General features: G+C 32.9%; 1 pseudogene across 1 annotated transcript; it reads right to left on the minus strand.

Annotated features, from left to right (window-relative positions):
* Positions 1-291: 291 nt before the first annotated feature.
* LOC114296446 (geranylgeranyl transferase type-2 subunit alpha 1-like) lies at positions 292-11,832 on the minus strand (annotated as a pseudogene). The gene is made up of 8 exons (XR_014343880.1): positions 10,953-11,832; positions 7,280-7,464; positions 6,840-6,989; positions 6,656-6,760; positions 4,684-5,471; positions 4,382-4,583; positions 1,354-1,540; positions 292-827 (listed from the first exon to the last, which is right to left on the minus strand). The product of XR_014343880.1 is annotated as a geranylgeranyl transferase type-2 subunit alpha 1-like (transcript).
* Between the last annotated feature and the right edge of the window lie 247 nt (positions 11,833-12,079).

Here is a 12,079-nt window from a genome sequence, read left to right on the forward strand (position 1 = left end):
ATTCATTTGTTTCTCTTGCAAGTGAATTAATTGTAGTCACAATTCCATTATACATGCCCTTCATCGCATTAATATAACCGCTTTGTCAATATTTTTTTCTTTAACACCCACCATATTATATTTCTAAGCACACCCCATCTTACGTTTTTTTTTTTTCTAAATCCATAAAAGCTATAAGCATATTCTTCTTCTTTTTCCTCCATATTTTTCTATTAATCTCCTTGGATGAAAATTTCAGCTAAATATTTCACTGATTTAATATTAAAACCAGGAATAATTAAACGGGGAAAATAGAGATCAATTGATAAATTTATAAAATTACCAAAAGACCATATGGCTAAATAGTTGGGGTTAAAAGTGTCTATAAGCAAATGTTCGCTATCTTATAAAACAGCAACTGTTCTTTGGTAAATTATATGAAAACAAGCTACAACTTAACCGTATGAGAAACACGATAAGGAATGTAGAATCAATGCAGTTTTACACCATCGAACCAATTAAGCGCAGGTAATATCTTAACCAGAAACAACTTAAACTCTTCTTCAGCAACAACATTCCCAATAATGTCTAATTGTGTCAACTTCGAGTCTTTAAAAATTGCATTGACACCACTAATTACAAATTCACCAAAATTCCAATCACTTCCTACTATATGGGAGAAGAGCACAAGTACCTTCTTGTGTCGACAGCGTGTGCACCGATTTCATTGTATGAGATATCCAACACTTTCAATGACTTTAGCAGTTTTAAAGGCTCCAGGGCAGAAAAACTACCCATTTTGTTGTTACTGAGGTTCAAGCAAGAAAGAAGCTGCATAGCCTGCAATCCTGTCATAAAGACCAATAAAAAGCACTCAATTACTTTCATTTAAATAATCATTAGAAATGCCTTTTAAGCATCAAAATGCACCATGAAACTATCAAGACTTTGACTGGCACCATTTTACAAAATAAAGATGGCCATTTCATTTAAATAATCATTAGAAATGCCTTTTAAGCATCAAAATGCACCATGAAACTATCAAAACTTTGACTGGCACCATTTTACAAACTAAAGATGGCCATTTCATTTAAATAATCATTAGAAATGCCTTTTAAGCATCAAAATGCACCATGAAACTATCAAGACTTTGACTGGCACCATTTTACAAAATAAAGATGGCCATGCAAAAAACTAATGTTGTACAAATGTGTTTATGTATAATACTGTATATATGAAGACATGATAGACACATATAGATGGACAGACAGACAGACAAATAGATAGATATAGAAATACAATGAATTGAAAATCGAAACCACAAAACCAGATTCAAGTGACAACGAAAATTTTAAAGAATTAATTGTAGTTTACCTTCAATTGAGCTAAGTTGGTTGTGGCTGAGGTCTAACATTTGGACCCACAGTAATTTCTCAATAGTCCCAATATGTGACAATGAAAGATTATTGAGTCGTAAACAGATATAATTATTGGTGCCTGAAGATGCCAAGTCCCTGTAATGACAGCAATGCCTCAGCAAAGATTCCGAACTGGAGGTCAGCTGCAGAAGCACAAAAAAAATTTTGAGAATCAGTGTTATAGAAAAATCAGTAATCTATATCAAAGGTTCAAGGCAAATCTTTAACACTAACTCTTACTAATATTATTGACTAGAGATCTCTCTGGGTGTGTTGAAAAGAACCAAACATTCTTACACAAGACATTCGTAATTCCAATGAACATAACTATATAGTTAGTTAGACTAATCTCAATAAAAATAATAATAAGCCCACTATATGAACTAAGTTCGGTTTTACTTTGAATTCTAGATGAACTCATTGAAGAAGCATGCCCATCTGTTTACTTAAATGAGCATGTAAAATAACATGTTTATAGGACTGCAATACAAGTACAACTATTTGGACTTTGGATGGCTAAAGGGCTATGAAGCATGGGTACTCCAAAAATGGTGCCGTACAAGTACTAGGTACTTACTGGGTGCGGGTACGCCCAATACATGCCAAGTATAGCAAATACATTTGAGTACGTCGTGGGTACAGCTCCGGTACAGTAAAATGATTTTTTTTTTTTTTTGTAGATGCTAGAATTTATTGCAACCTTTATTATTCTTCTTTCAATTTTGAAAATATCAAGTAATTTATTTCCAACACCCTTTATCCATGAGTCATGGTTTTGCTCTCTTTTGTATCATGTTTTAGACAATCAAAACAGAAAAAAAAATAATTATATAACTTTTTAGACAAGTTTGTTCTCTTTTTAGTTTTAATATTCAAACTTTGATTTGTATGTTAGATGTTTAGCTATAAATTAAAAAAAAAAAAAAAAAAATTTAAAAAATTTGACGTACCCCAACCGTACCGATACCCTAACCCTACTTTTTAAAGAATTTGTCGTATCGGCGTACCAGTATCGTACCCGTACCCGCACCCGTGTTTCATTGCTAAAGGGTCATTTGACCTAGTTCTTAAGCAAAATGGGTGAAAGCTTAAGCAAGAGCTGAGCCAATTTCTTTTAGTTTAAGTGTGAAAAACTCTTCACTATGTTGAGCAAAGCCCTCAAACCTAATAACATTTAGATTCTTTAATACAAGGGCATTCAGTAGCTACCATCAGATTTCTAATTTGATGCAAGCATGATGAGTGGTGGCAACCTCACGTGTCTAGAGTTAGATGAAAGGCTTATCAATCTGTCATGTGTAACATAGACCAATTTACGTAGCAGTATGTAGGAATGATATGATCCAAGTTGAAGGTGACTTTACATAGCAGTATGTATGTAGGAATGCTTATCAGTGAGTGAGTTGAGGCTGTGACAACATGCCTTTTTATAGGGGCAATTGAAGAAGACTGTTTCCATGGGACTTTGACACCTAGCCTTGTTAAGTTGAAAACAGATATTTTCATTTGAATTGTTGTTTTACTAATATATTTTAAGCCTATCTATGACTTAATATAATGAGCTTTGAGGCATAATTTCATGCTGGCCAATCAAGTAATCAATACGTCAGTAGGATATTAAAACCACCAGGAAATAATATCTGATGGTATTCACAAAATGAGCAGAGAAGAGACAAACTGGAGTAGCTTGTCTTTTTTGGCCAAACTGAGCTCAAACAATAACAGCACAAATTCAATCGAACCAGAACCAGGCACAAGCACTGCTCCTTACCTGCTAAGTTAAGCACAAACACGCAATACATTGTTTGCTGCTCAACTCATATCAGCTTGTTCTTACTCCTAAATGCAACGGTTCAAAGCTCTAGCTCTCCTCAAGGAGAACATGAAATATTAAAGAGATACTACTCATACATCCAACACAACAATAAAAAATGAACCTAAATGGTCTGTGCTTTTGATGTAGAATATAAGAAGCTCAAAGAATAGCAAATTTAAAGAAGCGGCGATATTTGAAAATTGGAATGGTTTCAAAGAGAAATTGATAGGAACCATACATAATCATGTTTCTAATATTATTATAATTTTATTTTATGATTATTTTTATGTTTCTAGGATTTTTAGGTGAGGGATATTTGTCTACATGGGCTGTAGGGGTCGCCCATGGTTCGTCTTGTGAGCCAAGTTATTTAATTGAGTTTTATTTATGTTTCTTATTTGGTCTTTAATGATGCAGAATATAAAAAGCTCAAAGAAGAGTAAATTTAAAGAAGTGGCGATATTTGGAAGTTGGAATGGTTTCAAAGAGAAATCGATAGGAATCATACATAATCATGTTTCTAATATTATTATAGCTTTATTTTATGATTATTTTTATGTTTCTACGATTTTTAGGCGAGGGGTATTTGCCTACATGGGCTGTAAGGGTCGCCTAGGGGTCGTCTTGTGAGTCAAGTTATTTAATTGAGTTTTATTTATGTTTTACTTGGTCATAAATTAGTTTTGGAAGTCTAAGATATTATAGTAGTTTTTTTTTTTTTTTTATTCTAGTTGGTTTAGGAAGTACCTAAAGTCTATATAAAGCCATGTAATGTCTCTAATTCAATAGAGTTGATATTTTATAAAAAGTTAAAGAGCTTTGAAGTTTCTTTATGGATTGTGTGATGCCTATGAAATCTAAAAGTGATGCCTAGACCTATCTTCTTCTTCTGCTGCTTTCTTCTTCTTTTATGTTTCAATTTGCTATTCTCGGATTACTATTTACCGCCCTGTAAATGTGCATTTTTCAACCTCAAAACTCCATCCAATCACCTTCAAATCAACCCTAATCCCTTCCCCTACCTATTAGCCTTCAATTTACTCTTGAAATCATAAATTACTCACTGTTTAGGCCATCAAATAACCTCTGTTTTGAAAATCCAGCGCTGTCCCTATTTGTCCTGCATCAGCTTTCCTACACAGTAATATAGAAGAGAAGAGATATTCACCTGCTTTAACACGACTAAGCTGTATTCATCCTTGTAGTATTGAGACTGTGGCGGGTCTAATGTCATAAGATCACTATATAATTCTTTAACTTCTTCAGAATGGACCATCTTGCATGTCTCTGGAGTTTTATCATATGACATCATTGCATCATGTGTAGTCAACAATCTTGCAAGCATAAGCTTTCCAATTTTATTACAATAACTAGCGGGAGAAAATAAGGGGACATTGGACAAACAATAAAGCTGCTTTGATGCTGCAAAGCTACTCATGAATGAATTCCACATACCAGTTTATCTCTGACAGCAATTCCCGGAAAAGAGCTATCTCATTAACTATAGTCTCAGTGCTCCACTTAGAAGCTGTTGACTCATTCACCTCACTATTCCTCAGTTGATCGAAATTTTTTATTTGGGTTGGTTCCTGAAGATGTGTTTCACCAGTATGAAAATTTTCATCTCCCCATGAAATCATCTCTGCACTTTCCATTTCAGCATGTTGCGAACCATGAGGTTGTATTAAAACTGTAAATTCAAAATGAGTAGGAAGGCAATGGTGAAATCCACTCAGAGACACGATTCCCTGAGAATGTCCAAGGCTGACCTTTACTGGGTGAGTTTGTAAAGAATGGAGATTCTCCTTGTGAAAAGTTAAATGTGTTACCCAAGCTTGGGAACTCCCAGAGTTGTTTGTTGAAAGTGGTGACCAAATTAAATCTTTATTTGTGTTATGTACAGATTGCACAGTTATTGTAGATGAGCTCACACCTTCAACTGCTTCATTAAAATAAAGAATGACTGGAATTATCCCACTATTAAGATGGAAACCTGTGATAGGAGATGAAGCACAAGTATCCAGGAAACCATCTGCTGATGCATTAAGATTAGAACCATGAGGTGGCCAGGTAGAACCAACAGAGGATTCTCCACTTTAACTGTTTGCTCAAGAAGCCAAAGATGATAAAACCATCCACTTTGATCATCAGGGTTAGTAAAAAGAGCTTGGTGTACAAGGTCATACTCCTCTGTCAGAACTTTCTCCTTTGAGAAAGATCCTTGAGCCCTTTTCTCCAGTAAATGAGACAGAATTACACTGCAGAACATTTATGGTAAGGTAAAGTAGAATAAAAACAAGAAATATGTTTAAGCAAACAGACAGAGACATCACATGCTCTCAAAGCAACAGGCATGTTTGTGTAGGTTGAAAAAGAAAAACAAAAGGCGCAATTGGACAAGAAACTTAATTTTCTAATCCTGCTAGAATAGATAGAATATCAAAAGGTAGCAGGCGTTTCATCATGCAGTTTCCACTATAATATTAACGTGCATAAGAATTGATCATTTAACTCCAAAGCAAAGTTGAAGGTTAATCAAGCTACAATTTTATATAACCTCGCATGCCAGATTTACACACATAGAAAGCTGCTTTAACAGTATTTCAAACAGAAAAATGCTGTAGAAGATTAATCTGAAATAAACAACATTTGTTTCTTTTTTGGAATCCGTTAGGCTAATGACCATTTAAATAGTGAAGTGCTTATCCACTTTTGATATAAGGAATAGAACTAATGAATATATTTTCCCCTGTTCCACAAGATGCATGAAAGGAGACAGCATTTTGCAACCTTGCATCACAATATACCATCAATACAAGTTACATGTTTTAAAGAGGATGTTTTTTATAACATCGCATGCCATCAATATCTTATCAACCTTGCATCACATTACAAGATAACTTATACCCAGTCTGTCATGCTTTACCTATTTTGAATGCTTTTATTACATAAACAATAAGTCACATGGTTTAAAGTGGATATTTGAATATTTTGTTTTAAACTAAAATGTCATTAAAAAAAAAAACCCCCCTATGTTGCAGAAAATCCACAAAATTTTTAGTATGTTCTATATAACTATGCATACTACCACTAGACATTCTGCTTCTAACGGGACCAAAGCTAGAACTAATTTCAAAGTTCCAACACATTTTTCCTAAAGCAATTTTTGCAAAAGAATCTAAGGATTATACAATTAAAGAATTATCAGTAATAACTTGATAAGATACATCATAAACATTGTGAAAAACAAATTATAACTGAACCATGAAGCTAGATAAAACAGTATGACTTTGGCACATCTCATTGTAATGCTACAATAACAACAGGCGCAGAAAAAAAAAACTTGAGAATCAAACAATGGCACAAAAAAGCATTTTTCTCCACTAGTCTATTTTAATTATGACGACCCAAATGGTAAAATAACATTGAGATACAAGCATACCTACGATTATGCCAAGAAGAATAGTTACTGAAGTTTTCGTTTATCAAATCAGTTGTGAAGTGTAGTTCCTCTTCATCTGATCTGTTCTTTAATGCTGCCATAAATCTGAAAATAAAGACCAAATTAGACCATTTGAAAATACAGCCCTTCAATATATTAAAGTAAATCAAACCCAAATCTTCACCTCCGGTAATTCCATGCACGGAAATTCCTGGAATCTTTCTTTAGGAACACCCCCAGAAGCTGCAATTCCTGATCTACAGATGAATGCCCCTTGCTTAGCACCCATTTACGATGATACCAGGTACCATAAGACCTATAATTCTTTGCCAATTCAAAATAAATTGAACCCAAACACAATACACAACATAATTACAATTGGCCGCTGAAAAAACCAAAGAAAAGAAAGCAACGCAATATTTCAAAATCTCATGATTTAAAATTTTAAAATTTCAAAACAAACTTTGCACTGAACGCAATTTAACCCAATAGCCCTATTTGGCACAGTTGACTAGTGTTCAGCTGAATTTCTTTTTTCTTTTCCTACAGTTTTTCAGCAACCAAACAGCATCAAATACATGGACAGAAAAAGAAATAGATATATTTTTTCATATAAGTGGTTCCGACAAACGTACAACTCTCAGTTCTTCACTGTAAATAGATTTAATGGAGTCTGGATCAATCTCTGTATCAGTCTCAAAATGACTGAGACTGTGTTCAACAGCAAATTTTCTGAAATTCCAAGCTGTGAGATACTCAGGATTGGCCTCGAGAACTTCGCATTGACATCTAGGGCTTCTTCCGTGTAACTGAAAAATTTGCACATACGAATACAAGATTTTTCAAAATTATCAGTGTTTATTAGATCACATCAGTGCCGGCTTAAGCATAAGGCAGGTAAAGCATGTGCTAGGACTCAAAATTGTGCAAAGGCCCCAAAATTTTGGAAAATTTCTCAAAGCCCTCAAAATTTCCAATACGCCAAAAAACCTATTTATGTTTTTATTTTTTTTATTTTTTTATTTTTTATTATTATAAAAAAAGGACCATCCAACGAATCAAATATAATCCATAACAATCTAGATTTTTTAATTATTCTGTAAAATTTATATTAATATTATTTAATCATAGTTAGAAAAATATACGATTGATTTTGTATTATTATGTGTAATTTTGTAAAAGAATATAATTAGTAAAAATTTAAGAATCAAAGTATAAATAAATAAATAAATAATAATAATAATAGATGTGGTAGTATAGTAAATAATTAATTTTCAGTTGATATACAATAAAGTGTAATTTAATTAACGATTAATTTATTTATATAATTATATTAAAAAATTAGGTTAAAATGTAATTATTTTAAATATTTATAAAAAAATAAATATGAATCTATATATTAATGGCCGAATCTGGAGAAAGAGAGATACGCGAGCCACGAGTTGGCCTGATGAGGCGTTCACCGTTCACCTCTCTATAAATATAGAGACAGGTGATGTGAGGAAAAGAAAGAAGAAAGAAGGACAAAAAAGGAAAGAAAATGAAAGTTGAGGGGGTCTTTGATAGTGAAAAGAAAGAGTGAGGTATTAAAGTTAAGGTAAGTTATATTATATCTTCAGTCACCATAATATATTTTACGAATATTTTGACTTACCATAATTTATTTTATACAAATTATGTTTTAAAAATTATTATAAACTATATTAATATTTCAGTTACGTGGATTATTTTCTGAACCCTATTTGCTTAAAATGAAACCCATAGATATGTTTGTTTATATTTTAAAGAATATTTGATTATGACCTTATAAACAATTATATTTTGTAAATACCACCACGGGAGTCCCATGTCTTGGGGGACTTAAATAACCATTGGCCTATGTTTGACCACTTCGTGGTCCTTTGTTTGTCATGGATCCATTGATCTCTGTTCTATGCAAACCAAAGTGCTGTGCGGAGATAAGCGCTACACTATTGTGGGAGCCACCTCTATAATCCGTACGAGCCACCTCTTGAATCTGTACCTCTGTTCTGTTTTGTTCTGTACCGTGGTTATGGTCATTTACTTACATAATTTCTGTATTTCAGTTTCTGTCACTTAAATGATTTGTTTACCAAATTATCATTGTTATGGTTATTTATTTATATAATTTCAGTTTTGCTACTTAAAGGATTATTTGTTCCGACTAAGTTATCTTAAATATTTTGGCTACATAACTATCTAGGTTATTTCGTGTCCCTTATATTCTTGGTATAATATTTCTCACTCTATCATGTGCTTATAGTTGTTTACCAATTTTCAAGAAATAATGCAATTCAGAAATAGCATTTGGAAAGTCTTAAACGCGGAGTTGCGGAATAGACACACACAACACTTTTATGATATTTTTTATATGTAAATATCGGCCTTTTGGTCAATAATTTTTGTGATAAAAGTAAAAGTTCTGATGATTATTTTGGTACCCTCAATTAAATATTACTTCTGCTCGCGTTTATTAATTTGTTTAAGAATTGGCCGGAGGTAACCTCAGTTACTGACCATCACGATGCTTAACCCTTAGGTACGGAGAGCGAGTCGGGACATAATCATTTTCTGATATTAACAATATTATTATTATTATTATTATTATTATTATTATTATTATTATTATTATTATTTTGAAGTACAAAAACGAGACAAATTATACTTTCCTATTTTATATGTTGTTTGCCTTATCTTATTTAGAAATAAATACATAGTTTCTTGTGGTTTTGTAAACTAAAGTGCACTGTTTGACATTCCGTCCAAATTAGCAGTAAGTGTGAAACACTTGTCTCATAAGAGTATTTAGCGAGATTTACCTTAATTCACTAATAGTGAAATACGGAAATAATGCATACAATCGCATGCCTCACCGATCGTATCATTTTTATACGAATCGGGAATGTGGGAGTAATCATTATTTACATGATTACAATACAATCAATTGTCCTGTAAAGACATCAAAGAGGCCTATAAGACCTTAACCGTGGTGGGTCTTTGCATTAAGAGAAAAGCCATCCCACTCCTTTTTTAAAGCTTCATAAGAGCAATATTCACTTGGGCAGGTTCGACCTATTTGTTATCGGCATTCTGTGCTGAACACATGCCGTACTCAAAAGCAACAACGGCTTCATACTCTATATTTCCCTTCCCGGACAGAAATCAAATGTTTTACACATTTTTCTGTCAATGAAGGGATGAATGAGGTGAGCAGAGCAGCGAGGCAGCCCTTGGGGGTCAGGGTAGAGTAATGATGATGTTACATCATTACTATATAATGTAAATGTCCTTTAAGGACATTAAAGAGGCCTATAAAGATAGTTATAGGTTATTAGATAGTGCATTTTAGTCCGCAAACCATAAAAGGTTATATGTTTATTTTCAAGTGCTAAGGTAAACCACACCTAAAGAACAAATGAAATTTTGACTTAAAAAATTCATTACCGACCTCATAAATCTAATATTGATGAAGAAAAGAGTGTCGGTTCTATAGTTTTTTTTTTATACATTAAAAAAATTGTAATTAATTTAAAAATTTATGTTCTAGCTAGGTCTCATATAATATATTTAATGGTAAAAATTAAATAGAATGTAACAAAAATGCTATATTGAACTAATTTGAAAAGTTAGAAGTTTTAATTAAACAAAAGATTAGCTTAGAACCTAATAAAAGAAGAGAATAAAAACTAGGTTAAAAGTCAGCATTTTGACTGTTTAGCTTTTTTAGATCACATTATCTCTCTATTTTTTTGCATGTTTTTTCAAAATAAAAAACTGAAAAAAAGCCAAAAAACTGACTTTTAATCCACTTCCCAAAAGTTTAAGGATTTTGGCATAATTTATTCGCACAATTTATTTATTTATTTAAAAAACTAAATATAAAAGGCCTCCTTTAAATTGTTTCTTTAGGCCTCAAAGTTTCTTGAGCCACATAGTTCAATACAGTACAACACGAATAAATAATTTTACATCGTGCATATAATTTGAACAGGTTACTGAACAATTTACACAATTGACACTTTTGACAATACAAATGGAAGATTGTACAAAATGATCAGCGTTGAGATCACAGAGTTCAAAACAACACAATTCGAATACATAATTTTACACTCGTGTGTCAAATTTGAACAATACACAATTCACAACACAAATTGAAGATTGCTCAAACTTAACAGAGTTTAGATCACAGATCAATACAATAAAATACAAAGCGAAGCATACATATAGACGAAGATATATATATATATATATAGCGAGAGAGAGAGAGAGGAGTCACATTTTGTTGTGATGAAAATTGAGGAAGTGAGATTGGAGGGGGCGTAGTTTAGTAGCTTTGAGAGTTAAAGCTTTTTCTTCTTCTCGAGTTGGGGCTTTGCGAGGACGACCATGCATTTTTCGTGCTGAGAGAGAGAGAGAGAGAGCGGCAAAGAGTGTTGGATTGTTAAAAGCTCGCATGCCAGTAGTGAGAGAACAAAGGTTAGATTACATACTTTGATCTGCCTTCATAGGTAAGGAAAGAAGAATAAATCCAAGAGGGGCAAATTAATAACTATTTAATAAATCTAGGTTAAATAGTAAGTTAGAGAGAGAAACATTATGGTGCACATTTTTTAAAAGTGTGTATTATATGTACTTTATAATTAAAAGGATACTCAGTTCAAAAATTTTAATTTTAATTTTATTTGTCTAAAGATCCCGGCACTGAAACATTTTGTCCAAAAGGATAAGCTCAATTTAAATTACTAAAATACCCTTCTATATATATAGTATACACCATGATCCTAAACTCTCAAACCATCCCTCTCTTCCTCTTTCTCTCTCATCTACCAACAGTCTCAAACCCTCTCTCTCAGATCACTCCTCCGACGATCTCGCTGTTGTCCATCGTCTTTTTCCCTACGGCCGAAGCAACTAGCCGGGACTCGAGATATGCTACATGATAAGCTCACCGACCGTATATCTCGTCGTTCACCATCAGCTGATTGCGGCTAAAATAGTGGCGCTGTTGTGCCTATCAGCTCTCAAATCGCCTCACCACCTCTCTATTTCACCGTTGTGTAGTCGAAGAGTGCCATGAGTCATCATTATCATCTTCAAAGCTCAAAAATGGATTTGTTTCATCATCCTTGAGATCTCAAATCTATTTCATCATCCTTGATATTTGTGTTTATATATATATATATTTTTCTTTTGAAATCAGATATAAGAAATAGATATATATGTATATATATATAAATATGATTTTTCCAGATCTATTTTTTTTTTTTTTTTAAGATTTGAGCTCATCTGATAAAGGATCATCTCTCTGTGTGTGTGTACAATAATCATCTAGATTCCTCTCTTTTTTCTTTTTCTTTTTTTGGTAGTTGTTGTTGTTGTTGTTGATGAAACATATTGCAGATC

The sequence above is a fragment of the Camellia sinensis genome, chromosome 11, assembly GCF_055761805.1.
Source record: "Camellia sinensis isolate YWXY chromosome 11, ASM5576180v1, whole genome shotgun sequence".
In the NCBI taxonomy this organism is placed as follows: Eukaryota; Viridiplantae; Streptophyta; class Magnoliopsida; order Ericales; family Theaceae; genus Camellia; species Camellia sinensis.